General features: G+C 46.9%; 1 long non-coding RNA gene across 1 annotated transcript; it reads right to left on the bottom strand.

The window, feature by feature from the left end:
- Positions 1-1,831: 1,831 nt before the first annotated feature.
- LOC311427562 lies at positions 1,832-4,084 on the bottom strand. Its single transcript, XR_014687428.1, has 4 exons — positions 3,687-4,084; positions 3,469-3,563; positions 3,081-3,194; positions 1,832-1,961 (listed from the first exon to the last, which is right to left on the bottom strand). It is a non-coding gene; the product is annotated as an uncharacterized lncRNA (long non-coding RNA).
- Between the last annotated feature and the right edge of the window lie 8,119 nt (positions 4,085-12,203).

The following is a 12,203-nucleotide window of genomic DNA, read 5'->3' as shown; positions in this document are numbered from 1 at the left end:
TGGGTTTTTCGCTTATTGAAGCTTCCTTCTGCTCATTCAGCCTGGCCTAATAGGGTCTGCACCCCTATTCCCATATCAGACGCCAGGAGGTAAAAGAAACTGAAAATTAAAGGGTAGAGAAGGGGTCTGATGGTGATTATGGCACCACAACTCAACTCAGACAAGAAGCGATGCATTTACACCTTGCACGTGCTCACTTTAATGATTTCATCCATTAAGGTTTTCCATCTTTTCCCCTGCTTTTCCTCCTCCTCGTTGAGCATTCGTTCGTGGCCAATTCCTCATCTCAAGAAGCCCGACGAGCCTCTTCTGCTCAAGTCCACCCACCCGGGCACTGCTCGAAGGGACACGCACGAGTCCCAGGGCTGGGCTTGCAAAAAGGTGTAAGTTTCGAACAAAAATTAATCATCATCTCTCTATTTTTTCCTGTTTCTTCTTCCCGGCATCCTCAGCAACCGGCCTTAATTCCTGTCCGAGGTCCAAGCCGCACGGTGCCTCCCAGCCAGCTCCAGGAACAACATCAAAGCGCTGACCTCCAAATCTTGCATCCTGTCCAACAGCTACTTACCAGGACGCGAGGAACTTCGTATCTCGTGCATCTCCTCAAAACGGAGCCAAAAGACGGTTTTTGAGTTTCGTCGGAGAGCTTTTGCTGCTCTTGCGGGATTTTAGTGCCCCTCGGAGCTGTTTGCCTTTTCCCCGCTGGAAGACCATGAGAAACGAGTGGGGAAAAACTTGCCAGCTACGTGGGAGAAGCAAGGAGCCTCACGATCTAAGTGAAATGCTGTCAGATGAGCAAGGAAGAAAATGGAAATGTACTTACCTATTTCCTTCTAGCCCCATCACAAGTTAATAAGTTTGCACGTGGGGGGAAATCAAATGTTTGTGATACTTAAATTGACAGCATCTCCTTAAGATAACGATTGCAAATACTGGAAATAACTGGGACAGGAGAAAGAAAGAACCCTGATTTATTTTTTTTTTTCCCCACTCTTCCACTTAGACCAAAAGAGCGCCCTTCCAAAATATTTTAATGAAGATTATGTTAATTCGCATCCCATCCTGTACGGACAACCGGAGCCAAAGCCGAGCTCTGCTGTTTGTCATTCGTTGCTAAAAAAAAAAAACGTATAAAACGGCAACTATTTCGGTTAATTCTGCATAATTCAACTCCTCTTATCTGGAGAGGCGTCCTACATCTGCATTCCTGCAGCTGCTCCTCCTGCTGCCAGGCATCTGGGGGAGGAGAGGGTTCGGGTCCCTTCTGGATGAGTCTCAGCGTTGCTGATCCCACTGCTCCTCCCCGGTACTTCCCTGGGAGGGAAGATCCTGAACCCTCTCCCCCTCCTTAGCAGAGGAGCTGCCAGGTGTAGAAGAGCCCCCGAGCTTTGAAGCACCTGAGGATGAGTTGTTCCCAGCCCAGAGCAGAATCGTAAAATCATTTTGGTTGAAAAAGACCCTCAACGACCCCAAAAAAAAAATCCTACACATGGCCCCAGTAACACCTGGGACAAGCTGGTCGATGACACTGCTTTAGGACAGCGTGTACACAGGCTCCCGTGTCCCTACATCTCCAGAGCCAAGGTCAGGGAAGAGTTTTTATGAGGTTTGGCCTGATTTATAAGGTTTGTCGTTAAACAGCGCCCGAGTGCAGCTTGCTCTGGGGTCAGGCCACCCTCTGCTCCCTGCTGGAGGAGACTGAATATCAGGCCTGCTGAATATCAGTCCCCTCCTTGCTGAGGAGCCCATAAAAGCCTTTTATGGGCTCCATCCTCAATATTTTATACGTGTTTCCCGTGCTCCTAAGCTGTCACCGACAGGTGACTGGATCCTTACCTGAATTTAAGGTAAATTTGGGACTTTGAAGCGACAGCGGAGCCGTGCTCCCTGCTCACTCCAGCCATTGGGTTTTCCAGCCAGGATAAAGCAACCTGCAGCTCCCGAATGCACCAGCTCCAAACCTGCAGGGGAGAATTTCAAGATCTGCTCAGCGCCAGGGGTGAACAGGGGCTGATTTACACCTCGAGATAACGGGCACACGAGCAAGCCTGCTTGTTTGTAAACCGAGGCTGCTTTATCCCTTCTTGATTCAGGATCTTCCAGGAGGCACGGCATGTCAGCTCCATTCAGCAGCCCTTTTTATTTATGATTTCATTCCCGCATCATCTGAACAAAGATGGGCATTGTCCGAGGCCCTGGCTGACAAACAGAAACTGTTGCTCAAATTCCTGCTGCGTTGTTTCCCCCCCCCCGGTTTTGCTGAATCAGCTTTCGACTTTCATAGGAAAGCTTTATTAAGAAAAAAAAAAAAAAAAAGAAAAGTGAAATCTGTTTTTCTAATTCCACCTCCCTAAGCAGCTTGAGCAGCGTTTTGTCGCTCCAACAAGCCTGGATGCTGTTTGTGCCAGGTTGCCCTGACTGCTCTGCCCCTAATATCCCATCCCAAAGCTTCGAGAAACAAAGCAAAGGATGCAGACAGGGCTTGGGCACGTATTAATGCAGCTTTTCCATCCTGCTTTTTTTTTTGGGAAAAGGAGTTTTTAGGATGGGATTGCAGGTTTTAGGAGCTGATAGGGTGAATCGTGCTCGGGATGGGTCCTCCACCCCACAGCAGGAAGGTCTGTGGGAGGTCGCAGAAGCCAAGGAAAAGCTCCCAGTGCCTGTTAGGCTGCAGATGGCCTCCCCGGGCACTGCAATTAGGGCTGACCCGTTGCAAAATGCAGGCCAGGCATCTCCCCTCCTGGTTTCTGGACTCCTGGTGACTCTCCAGAGTCCCTGGAGATTACGCTGAAGCAATCGCAGCTGGAATATTTTGACTGGCTGGCTGACCACAAGAAGGGGCTCTGGTTGTAACAGCAGAAGTAGATCCAAGGTTGGTCATCAACAACGATACTTGAGGACAACCTTAAGGTCACAGTCTGGCCCCAGACATACCAAATATGCTCCAAACCCCTCAGCAAAGCTGCCGAAACCAGACTCTGAGGTCGCTTGTCTCTGTTCCTACAGGATGCGTGAAGCCTACCCAATTTATTTGGGCCTTGAGCCCACAAATTCCTCCACTCTGATAACCCCATTCTCACCTACAGGCCCCGACGACAGGTGAAACTGCTCCAGGTTTGGACACCAGCTGCTTGTTGAAGCTCGGGAGGTGGGAAATGATCGATGTTGAAGGTGATTTTCCAGGGTAAAATCTGCTGAAAGACAAACATTTATGCTGGCTGCATCTCCAGCTTGTGGTTTCCCTCTTTGATTTGTATTGCAGATGCACAGCAAACGCAGGACAGCGTTGCAGAGCCGCGGGAAGGTTACCGAGGGACATCTTAGGACGTGCCAAGTGTGCCCCCAGTTATCCATGTGGCAATCCCATACGCAGCAGTGTGCAAGCACAGGTTAGGATACACAGAAAGACCCAAGCCCGTCTGAGTCCCACACACAATGTCTCCTAAGGCAGAGGAGACCATGACATACCTAAATCTGAGGTCCCAGACCAGTTCTCCAGCATGTTTGCAAGTGCTCCCACCAGGACTCGATGTTTTATGGACTTTGTGGTTGATGTTTTCGCTCTTGAAGAGACAAGAAACACAGGTTCAGCACAGGAGTTTCTACATACACAGGAATTTTAGTCTCTGAGCACCGATTTCTAGATCTGTAGATAAAAATAAAATCCTTCTGAAGTCTACGCTCACCTGCTGCACAGGGTCTGGGCCTCTTGTCAACCCTCCTCGAGCTCCTCTTCCTCACACCTTCAAGCAAAGCTGGCCCAAGCAAACTGAGAGGACGGTGGATCACACCTCAAACTGCTAAGCCCTCGGCGCCTTTGGTGTGAAAATTGGCAAGTTCAGGTTATTAAAAAGGTGCTTTGAGTGCCAAGAGCCTCACGAGGCAGGGAAGGCCTCCCACCACGAAGGGGTTCTGCTCCCAGCTGGGGATCTCTGTCTACGTGACAGAATAAAAACCCAAGGGAGCTTCCCGAACAGCTAACAATTATTTCAAGAGCCACCTACTGTTGCTTTTTTACCCCTTTTTGGTTATGTTGAGGTTGGTCTTCACTAAAACTCGTCTTAATACATTGTAACGCATTTCTTTTGACACGAGCTTTTCATATTTCCACCCAAAACTGTTGACTTTTTCACCCTCAAGGTACACTTCAGATTTATCCCACCCATACAGAGTGGACCAGACGACACCAGACATCTGTGCTAGAGGATGAAGGAGGCCAAGGCAAAGCTTAGGGGATATAGAGGGTATTTGAAGGTACGTGGCATGGAAAATACGTAATTAAGCTGTGTGTTACTAATAAAAAATGGAAGAAAAGTCTAGGAATAGGGAAAAAGGGCAGGGGAACAAAAGGACAGAAGAACGTTATCAGGAAGAACAGAAGAAAAATTGCAAGTTGACTTTTCAAGAATATACACATAAGTCATAAAGCCTCTCCATGCTGATTTTTTTTGTGCTCTGGACAGGTTTTAGAAATGACCAGCAATTACATGCTGTGCAAAACTGGAAAACCTGAGAAGGACCCGCTGTAGGTTTCAAGAGAAGAACAATTATTATTGATAAATAAATCCAACTCCTGGCACGGTCAGTGACAGAAAATAGGACTTCATTTAGTAGTACTCCAAATATCTTCCTAAAAAAAAAAAAGGAAAGTTTTTCAAAGCACTCCGTTTATACCTAGTAAATACAAAGGATGTGCATTAACATGCCCAAGCGAGCGATTTTCGCTCATGGGCTGTTGCAATAAAACCCAAGCTATCTCTTACATGAAGCCAAATGGAAGAGGTTGCTTCAGCAGAATTATATATATTTATTTTTAACCCCATGCCTCAGGGCCAGAGTAGCATTTTGGAACTTGTTTCTGAAAAAAGTTCCTGGTATTATATACTGAAGACACAATCTTCCCACTTACATGCCCTTAAAACCGCTTATTTGGTGAACGCAGAAATACAGCTTCAGGTATGAAAGGCACCAGTTTCCAATCAGAGCTGATTTTTTTTTTCCTCGCTAAATAATTTACTACTGTTTGTTTGCTCTGAAAAACGTGGTAAGATAAAGGTTTATATTTTCTTTCTGGGCATTTTAAATTAAGAACGGTTTGCTCTCCGTGGCCAAGCTTTTCCTCGCATGATGACAAACCCACCTGATCCCGACCACAGGCGATACAATTCCATCCACTTCAGCTCGACAGCTCAAGAGTGCATATATCAGGAAAGTATTCACGCTGATTCACCCCCATAAAGAAATAAAAAGCATCATTTCCTGTGGTTAGCTGTGCCAAGAGTTAAATACCTGATGACTTTCCTTTTACTCTCTGCAGCTCAGCCACCAGCACTAAATGTGTGTCCCTTTTTCCTAGGTATTCACTAATTAGGACTTTCTCCTCTGAAAATGGTCATTTACACAGTGAAGTCACCACGTAATCATCTTGCTGATCCAATAAGTAGACGAGCTCTTCAAACACAGCAGAATTAAAACCTTTCCCCAACCCTTTTCCATCGTCTCAGCCCAACTCACCTTTCGTTTACTCTCACCTTGCCTAAATTGTCGACATCCTGCAGCATCCATCAGGTTCGTGGAGCTGAAACGTTGGCCTGGCTATCACTACACACAGCAGTAGAAGTGATTGTCCCTGGTAATTCCTCTGGAGATTCTACATGAAGGTCTTTATCTCGTTTTCCTTAAAAAATAAACAACACATCAACCAAAAAAAAAAAAATAAAATTGTCTACTCTTCAGCTCTTCTTACACCAAAGGTTTAGATCCAACTTAAATGCCTGAGATGAGGATGCGATTCCTGGTCTTTTTTTTAATGGACAGGACTGAAATCTTTATCAGTTTTTACGGAGAAGTCTTCCCAACACCAAAGCATCTTATGTCAATAGATTGCCTTTACCACCCAAAGCCATCATCTCCCAAGGTAGTGAAAAACGAGCGTTTTGACAAAAATCTGCCACTTGGCAGCGGGGAGCGCAGCATTTAAGAGCACACCGACGGCACCATGTGCCAAACTTCCCATGAATTGTCCTGCTGGGTCATCTTTAAACAATTGCCTCTCTCCAGGTACACGTGTTTTAGCCAATTTACATCACAGAGTGCTTTTCCAGGCCAGTCTGGCCAGCACAAATAGTTTTTTTTTTAGGAATATTCCATGCTAAGCCCTTGGTGAGCAATGACCCAGCGCCTCTTACGCACCTGAAATCCTCAGCAGGTCAAATCCCCAAATCTTTGCTCTGCCCCACGTCACGATAAAGCCCGCTTAAGTGTCACAAACACAACATTTTTTTTCTGCTTCCTGAGCCAGTTTGCACGCTGCTGTTGTCTCGGTACTTGTCGTCTTACCTGGTTCTGCAACACGGTGTTTTTCTTGATGGGGTTGAGGGATAATCCAGTTCTCTCTCGTCTGGAATCACCTTACAAAAACACACTCAGCCTTCACGGAGTACCTTTAATCTTAGCTGAAGTGTTTATGGACCACGGGGCTCACTCCACAGTCAGCTGCATCCCTGCAAGCCCGTGCTGGCTGGGAGAGAGATGAATTAAAGGATGGCAAAAAAAATCACTGCAATGTGTGCAACAGCAAAATACAAATTGACTCCGTATGAAGCCCATTTGGCTCTGGCAGGGCCTACTTGTTTTCTCTCTGGTTTTCTTTATTCCTGGCTATTCCTGCTGCTCAGCATCAAGAGAAGATAAAGAGAAGGCCGTAGATCACTTTGGGCAATGAAACAGAGTTTATTACAGGGTACTTAATTGGTGCGGGAAAGATAATTGATCTTGGAGGCCTCAAAATTGAGCAAAATCTCATTTTGCCAGGTGCTGTGTGGGTATCCCCTAAATAACAACCTTCCCCAGGGATCAGATTGCATAAAGCAGCAATATAAAATGTGCGAAGAGAAATAAAAGCACAGAAAAAAATAACCTCGTGGGGAAGCACTGCCTCCTTCCTACGTCCTCCAGGCAGCCTCAAGAGCTCAAAGGTCTGTCAGCAAGCACGGCCTTCAGAGAACGACCCCCCTAAATAACACACAATAGCCCTGAAACCCTAAAGACTTTTTGAAAAATATAGAAAATCTTCCAGTTGGAAGGAGCGGGTCAACCAAAGGCTCAGCACCCTGATTTGCAGAGCTGGAGGGAGAAATGTCGTGCATGAGGCACGAGCGTCTTGGTGCTGCTCTGCCAACAACCAGGACAAAAGTTGGGCACACTCCAGGATTCCTCTCTTAAAAGTCTTAAAAATCTTCCCCAATCCATTTTCTCTGCCTGGATCGATCAAGCAAAGTCATTTCTGAGCCATCCAGAGCTGTGGGATTTGAAGCTTGAAACACCTCGGTCTCATGACAAGGCCGGCGCTGGGCGCAGAGCACGGGGACGCGATAAATCCCCGCTCAGGACACACGGTGGGCAGCGGCGCAGAGCTCCGTGATCCTGGGGGCCTTTTCGGCTGCTCCCGGCCCCAAAGAAAGCGAGGCAGACCCTACAGAGGGGCTATTTTGTTGGAAGGGCTTAGCCCAAACGCTGCCAGGTGGAAGGCAGCCAAGATGCAGCAGACCGTGACGGAGAGACCCGCACCACGCAGACAGCAGCAGGCACCAGAGGGGAGAATTCGGCCAAGGAGGGCAAAACACACACGGCCACCGAGCCGCTTACACACGGGCCCATTTCGGTAGGGGGTCAAGTCCAATTAGGTACTTTATTACTCATTTAGGACTTGTCTGGCTTTCAGGGCTGGAAGAATGGCGGTGTGCGCACGTGAATCCGTGCCTCCAGCGGGGACGAAGGGCGATTTGCATTTGAAGCGAGTCACCGAGCCCATTCCCAGGCGGTTTTCTTGATGCATGGCTTAGCAGGAGGGGGTGGTTTCGTTTTATTTACCCCGGGACTTGGCACAAGCCGACGGCTCTGCATTCACCAGCGCCTCCGAGGACATCATCCCTGGCTGCCTCCTCTCCTTTTCAGAGACCACATAGAAAGACTGCAGGGAATGAAGAACCGTGCACCTCCAGAGCCAGGTCCTCATCTCTAAAACTGATGAGCTGGGTTGTCCCGTCGTTCAGGGTAGAAGCGATGATGTAGTCCTCATTAATCGTTTTTAGGAAAACACTGTCAGAAGTAAACACGCTGTTTATACAGGAACTTGTTCATTATCCAAGTGAAACGTTCTCGTACAGAAGCCAGAACTTCTCTGGCTCTTGTGTTGCTGGAAGAGGAAGATTGTGTGACATGTCACTGGAGGGTCAGTTTTTCCCCTTGGTCGGCAAAACATCATCAGCTTTGACCCTGCTCTTTTCACTTTAGCTAAGGGCCCATTGCCCAAAACACAGAGCCCCAGTTTCTCAACTTCCACGTGGTCACCCCTTGCATGATTAAGGCAAAAATGGTGTGGCACAAACGCAAAAAATAAGAATTTCTTCAAGTTATTTGGCAAAATACCGCTTCAACCAAGTAACAACCCCAGTAGGACTTCTACTCTTATCTCTGCACCTACTTAAGACTCATCTCTTCACCTACTAGGTGATAAATGCTTCAACAAACTTAAGAAGTGCCTGCACCACAGAGCTCCTAATCCAGGAACAGGTGTAAAATCCTTTTTATGTTAGCCAGTTTTGAAAGCTGGAAGAGATATCGGGAATATCCTCGTGCTACAGCTTACAATTTTAAATGCAATTTACTTGATAGGTGGCCACCACTATAATCTTGTTCTGTTGGTTTAGCCCCCATGCAGTACAAGATGTCCTACATAAAGACATTTTAGCAATGCCCTCGGTACTGTAAAGTTTTTGTGGGTAGAAGAGGATCACCTCGTGGTGGAAGGTGTCCTTGCCCGTGGCAGGGGGGTTGTGGATGTAGAACTAGATGATCTTTAAGGCCTCTTCCAACCCAAACTGTTCTGCAGCTCTATGCAGTAATTTGCTTGCCTGGACTTCTGCTCGCAGAAGGTGAAAATATGGTGAAAAATACGGTGAAAATATGACAAGAAAGTTTACCGAGAATTTGTGAGGGCAGGAATCGTCACAAAAGCAGTTTTAGACCTATAGGGTCTCGTCCTGGTCACCAGTGTATCTTGCCGAAAGGCTTCTACAAAATTCCCTATCTATACAAAAATAAAATTAAAACCCAACAGCAGCGGTAGAGGAACTAACTACTAATGTAGTTTCAGAGATCTAGAGATTGTAGAGCTTAGGGATATGGTTTAGTGGAGGGCTGTTAGCGTTAGGTTGGAGGTTGGACTCGATGACCTTGAGGTCTCTTCCAACCTAGAAAATTCTGTGATTCTGTGATTCTGTGATCTGAGAAAGACACCTGAAAAATCTGAGACAAAAAGCAAGAAAACCAACTGAAGAGAAGCTGTGCCTAGCAGAAACAGACAGAGCTCCTTCAGCGTTTGGTTCATTTTCCAAATAATACTGTTTGTGACAACCACACTGTGCTAAAACAGGCTAAGAATCAGCCAAAATTGAGGGAAAGAGTTAAATTGAACCCCAGTTGAGGCCTCAGTAATGATATGACAGAGCAAGGCTTGGGGAAATTGAGGTAGAATACATGAGACAAAGTCAAAGACTGTAAAAATCAGGGTTGAATCATGCTAAAAAAGTAACAAAGAAAGGCTAGAATGGATATAATCATCCAAAAACTAAGCACAGTAGGAAGCAAGCATGTGGTAGACGACAGGCTGGTTTGAGTCTGGGTTCAGAAATGCCACCAGCCCCAGCCAGCTGAGGCCCGTTATGAAACGGGACAATTCCAAGCAGTCCCAAAGAGACACGTCCCAGAGGTTACCAGAAATGCGAGGTTGATCGAGGACAAGGGGAGAAGCTGGATGGGGACGACGTGCATGAAAAACCTCAACAATAACAGGGAATGCAGCGAGGGAGTGAGTCAAAGGGCTTCAAAATATCAAAACACGGCATCATCGGGTTCCTAAATATAGTTGAGTCGTCTTGGATGTGAACTTGCACATGATGGAAAGGAGTCAAGAACAGGCAAAGAGCTGAGGTCAGTCGACAGGATGCGACACTCAATCCGTGGAGATATGAAACAGTTGTTTCAGGTGACATATGACAGAAATAAGAGATGCTGGGGGAGAATCAAGTGATTCATCGGATGCCCAGACACAAAGACAAGTGAATTCTGACATCAAAGTCAGCCACAAAGAAAGCTTAGACACCAAATTAAGGCCCTAGATCTTGACGGGAATACCAAAATGCCGAGGGGTGCATAAGAACTGGCTTGCAAGGATCAAAACCGGAGGTGCCTTTCCTTAGCAATCTGAGGGAAAAATTGGAAATCTGGCTTCTGAACATCTGTTCCAACGTGCAGGACTCAGGCAGCTGAAAATCCAGCCCTGGCCTCTTCGGGGCTGCTGCTGTGTCACAGGAGGAAGGGTTTTTCCTCCCCCACGTGCAAATAATGTAGGCAGAAACCTGATCCACCAGTCCCTGAGCCTAGGCAGCAGCAGGCTGATGCACAGAGACCACTCTCCTGAGCTTAAAATAAGTAAATAAAAGCTCTGCCTGTAGACTTTCTACCTGAAGCATTTGTTTAGAAAATTATCGGTTACACGTGTTTAGGGAAGTGTGCTCGTTTAATATCCATCTGTTCCTTCTGGTGCAGAAACACGGATTTCCCACACCTCGCTGCATCTCTCAGGTCAGCATTACACTTGTCAGGACAGTATTTTGGGAGCCCCAGTCCTGCAGTAGCTCAAAGCCTGGCCAGATCGGGACCTTTTCCTGATGGTGGAACACCCAGTTCTGCACCTGGTAAATCCTGAAAGGAGCTGCTTAGGTTTCTCCTACAGCCCAAACGCAGTTTGGAGCTTTTTCCTAAATCTGGCCCTCACTGTACAGCCTGACCTTTTGAAAAATCTCCCCTGAATGCTCAGAAACTCGCCCTGGAGCGACTGCATCATAAGGTTTGGACCAGCATCTGAGAGCCCGAATGCTTTAAATGTCACGAACCTGCAAAACTGGGCAGGAGAACTGCTCCCTCCCAGTATTACTGGTATTCTCTGATTTTGCTTGGAAAGGCCTAATGCTGCAAAACACAGTCTCAGTAGACTTTCAGGGGCTTAGTAAACACTAGTTTGGATATTCATATCCCCATCTCTTAGTCTAAGTATGTATTATGCAGTGTGTGCAGTGCTGTTTCACTCACAGGTCATTTTAAGGGCTCGCTGTGCTTAACCAGGCTCTGCTCAAGTCCAGCAGCACCACCCCAAAAGATCTGTTATCCAGAATCCGTGTTCAGGACTCAGGTTACACCAGGCTCCGGGGATTTAGTGGTTGGAGCTGGCCTTTTCATCCAGCCACTTCTGTAGTTCGAGCACCTGCGATCTGGGTATTGGGAAAGTCCCGGAGAAAAATGGAATAGGGGCTGGAGAGATAAGGGGAAACGATCAGGATATTAAACATCAGAAAAGCACGAGAGAAAAAGGAGGGGGAGGAAGCGAGACAAATCATAACGATTGCATGACAGGAAGGGGAAAAACAACATGGATTGATTAAAAAACATTTTGGATGCAGCTGCTAAGGGGAATTCAGCAGTTGGCAAACGTGGGTTGCTCCCTGTTGCTCTGCCTAGAGGTGCATCTTCACTTTTTTGGCACTCCCCATCTGTCGTCTTCTTGTGTTCAAGTCATTTGGGATAGGACTTTTTGTTGTATGGCAGACTCGTCCAGCAAGACTCCGAGCATCGTGTCTTCCCCAGGTGCTAACGAAGACCACCCTACCCCAAGGAAGTGAGTTTTGACAACCTAGAAACATCGGCAAGAGATTCCTTCCCTCCTGCCAAAAATGTCATTTGACCCTTGTTTAAAGCACACACATGAAATGCATAAACAGGAACACCACGTTCTGCTTATGGGAAACCCACAGAAACTTGCTGCCTCAAGAACAACCACCGCCAATTCTTCTCTCCATCAGGTGCTCCTCCTCCCAGATGCCTCTACCTGGTGGGCATTCATCAGCTTCTCCTCGTGTTTCTGGGACTGCTCCAGGTAATTTTGAGCCAAGTTAACCAGGCGGCTCTGCTTTACCCTGCTTGGCTGCCTTTGCTTTTGTGGAGTGCTTTAGGGATTGCATAAATGACCAGACAGACATAAATTCCCCGTGAATATATAATTGTGAAGGAGCATCTGTGTTTTATGTCATGACAAACCTTCCCTGCTAGGATCTTATTTATCTGGCCACGGAGCTTGTGTATAT

The sequence above is a fragment of the Aythya ferina genome (assembly GCF_964211825.1).
Source record: "Aythya ferina genome assembly, chromosome: Z".
NCBI lineage: Eukaryota > Metazoa > Chordata > Aves > Anseriformes > Anatidae > Aythya > Aythya ferina.
Note: the sequence above shows the minus strand (reverse complement) of the source record. Positions and strands in the feature narration are given on the sequence as shown.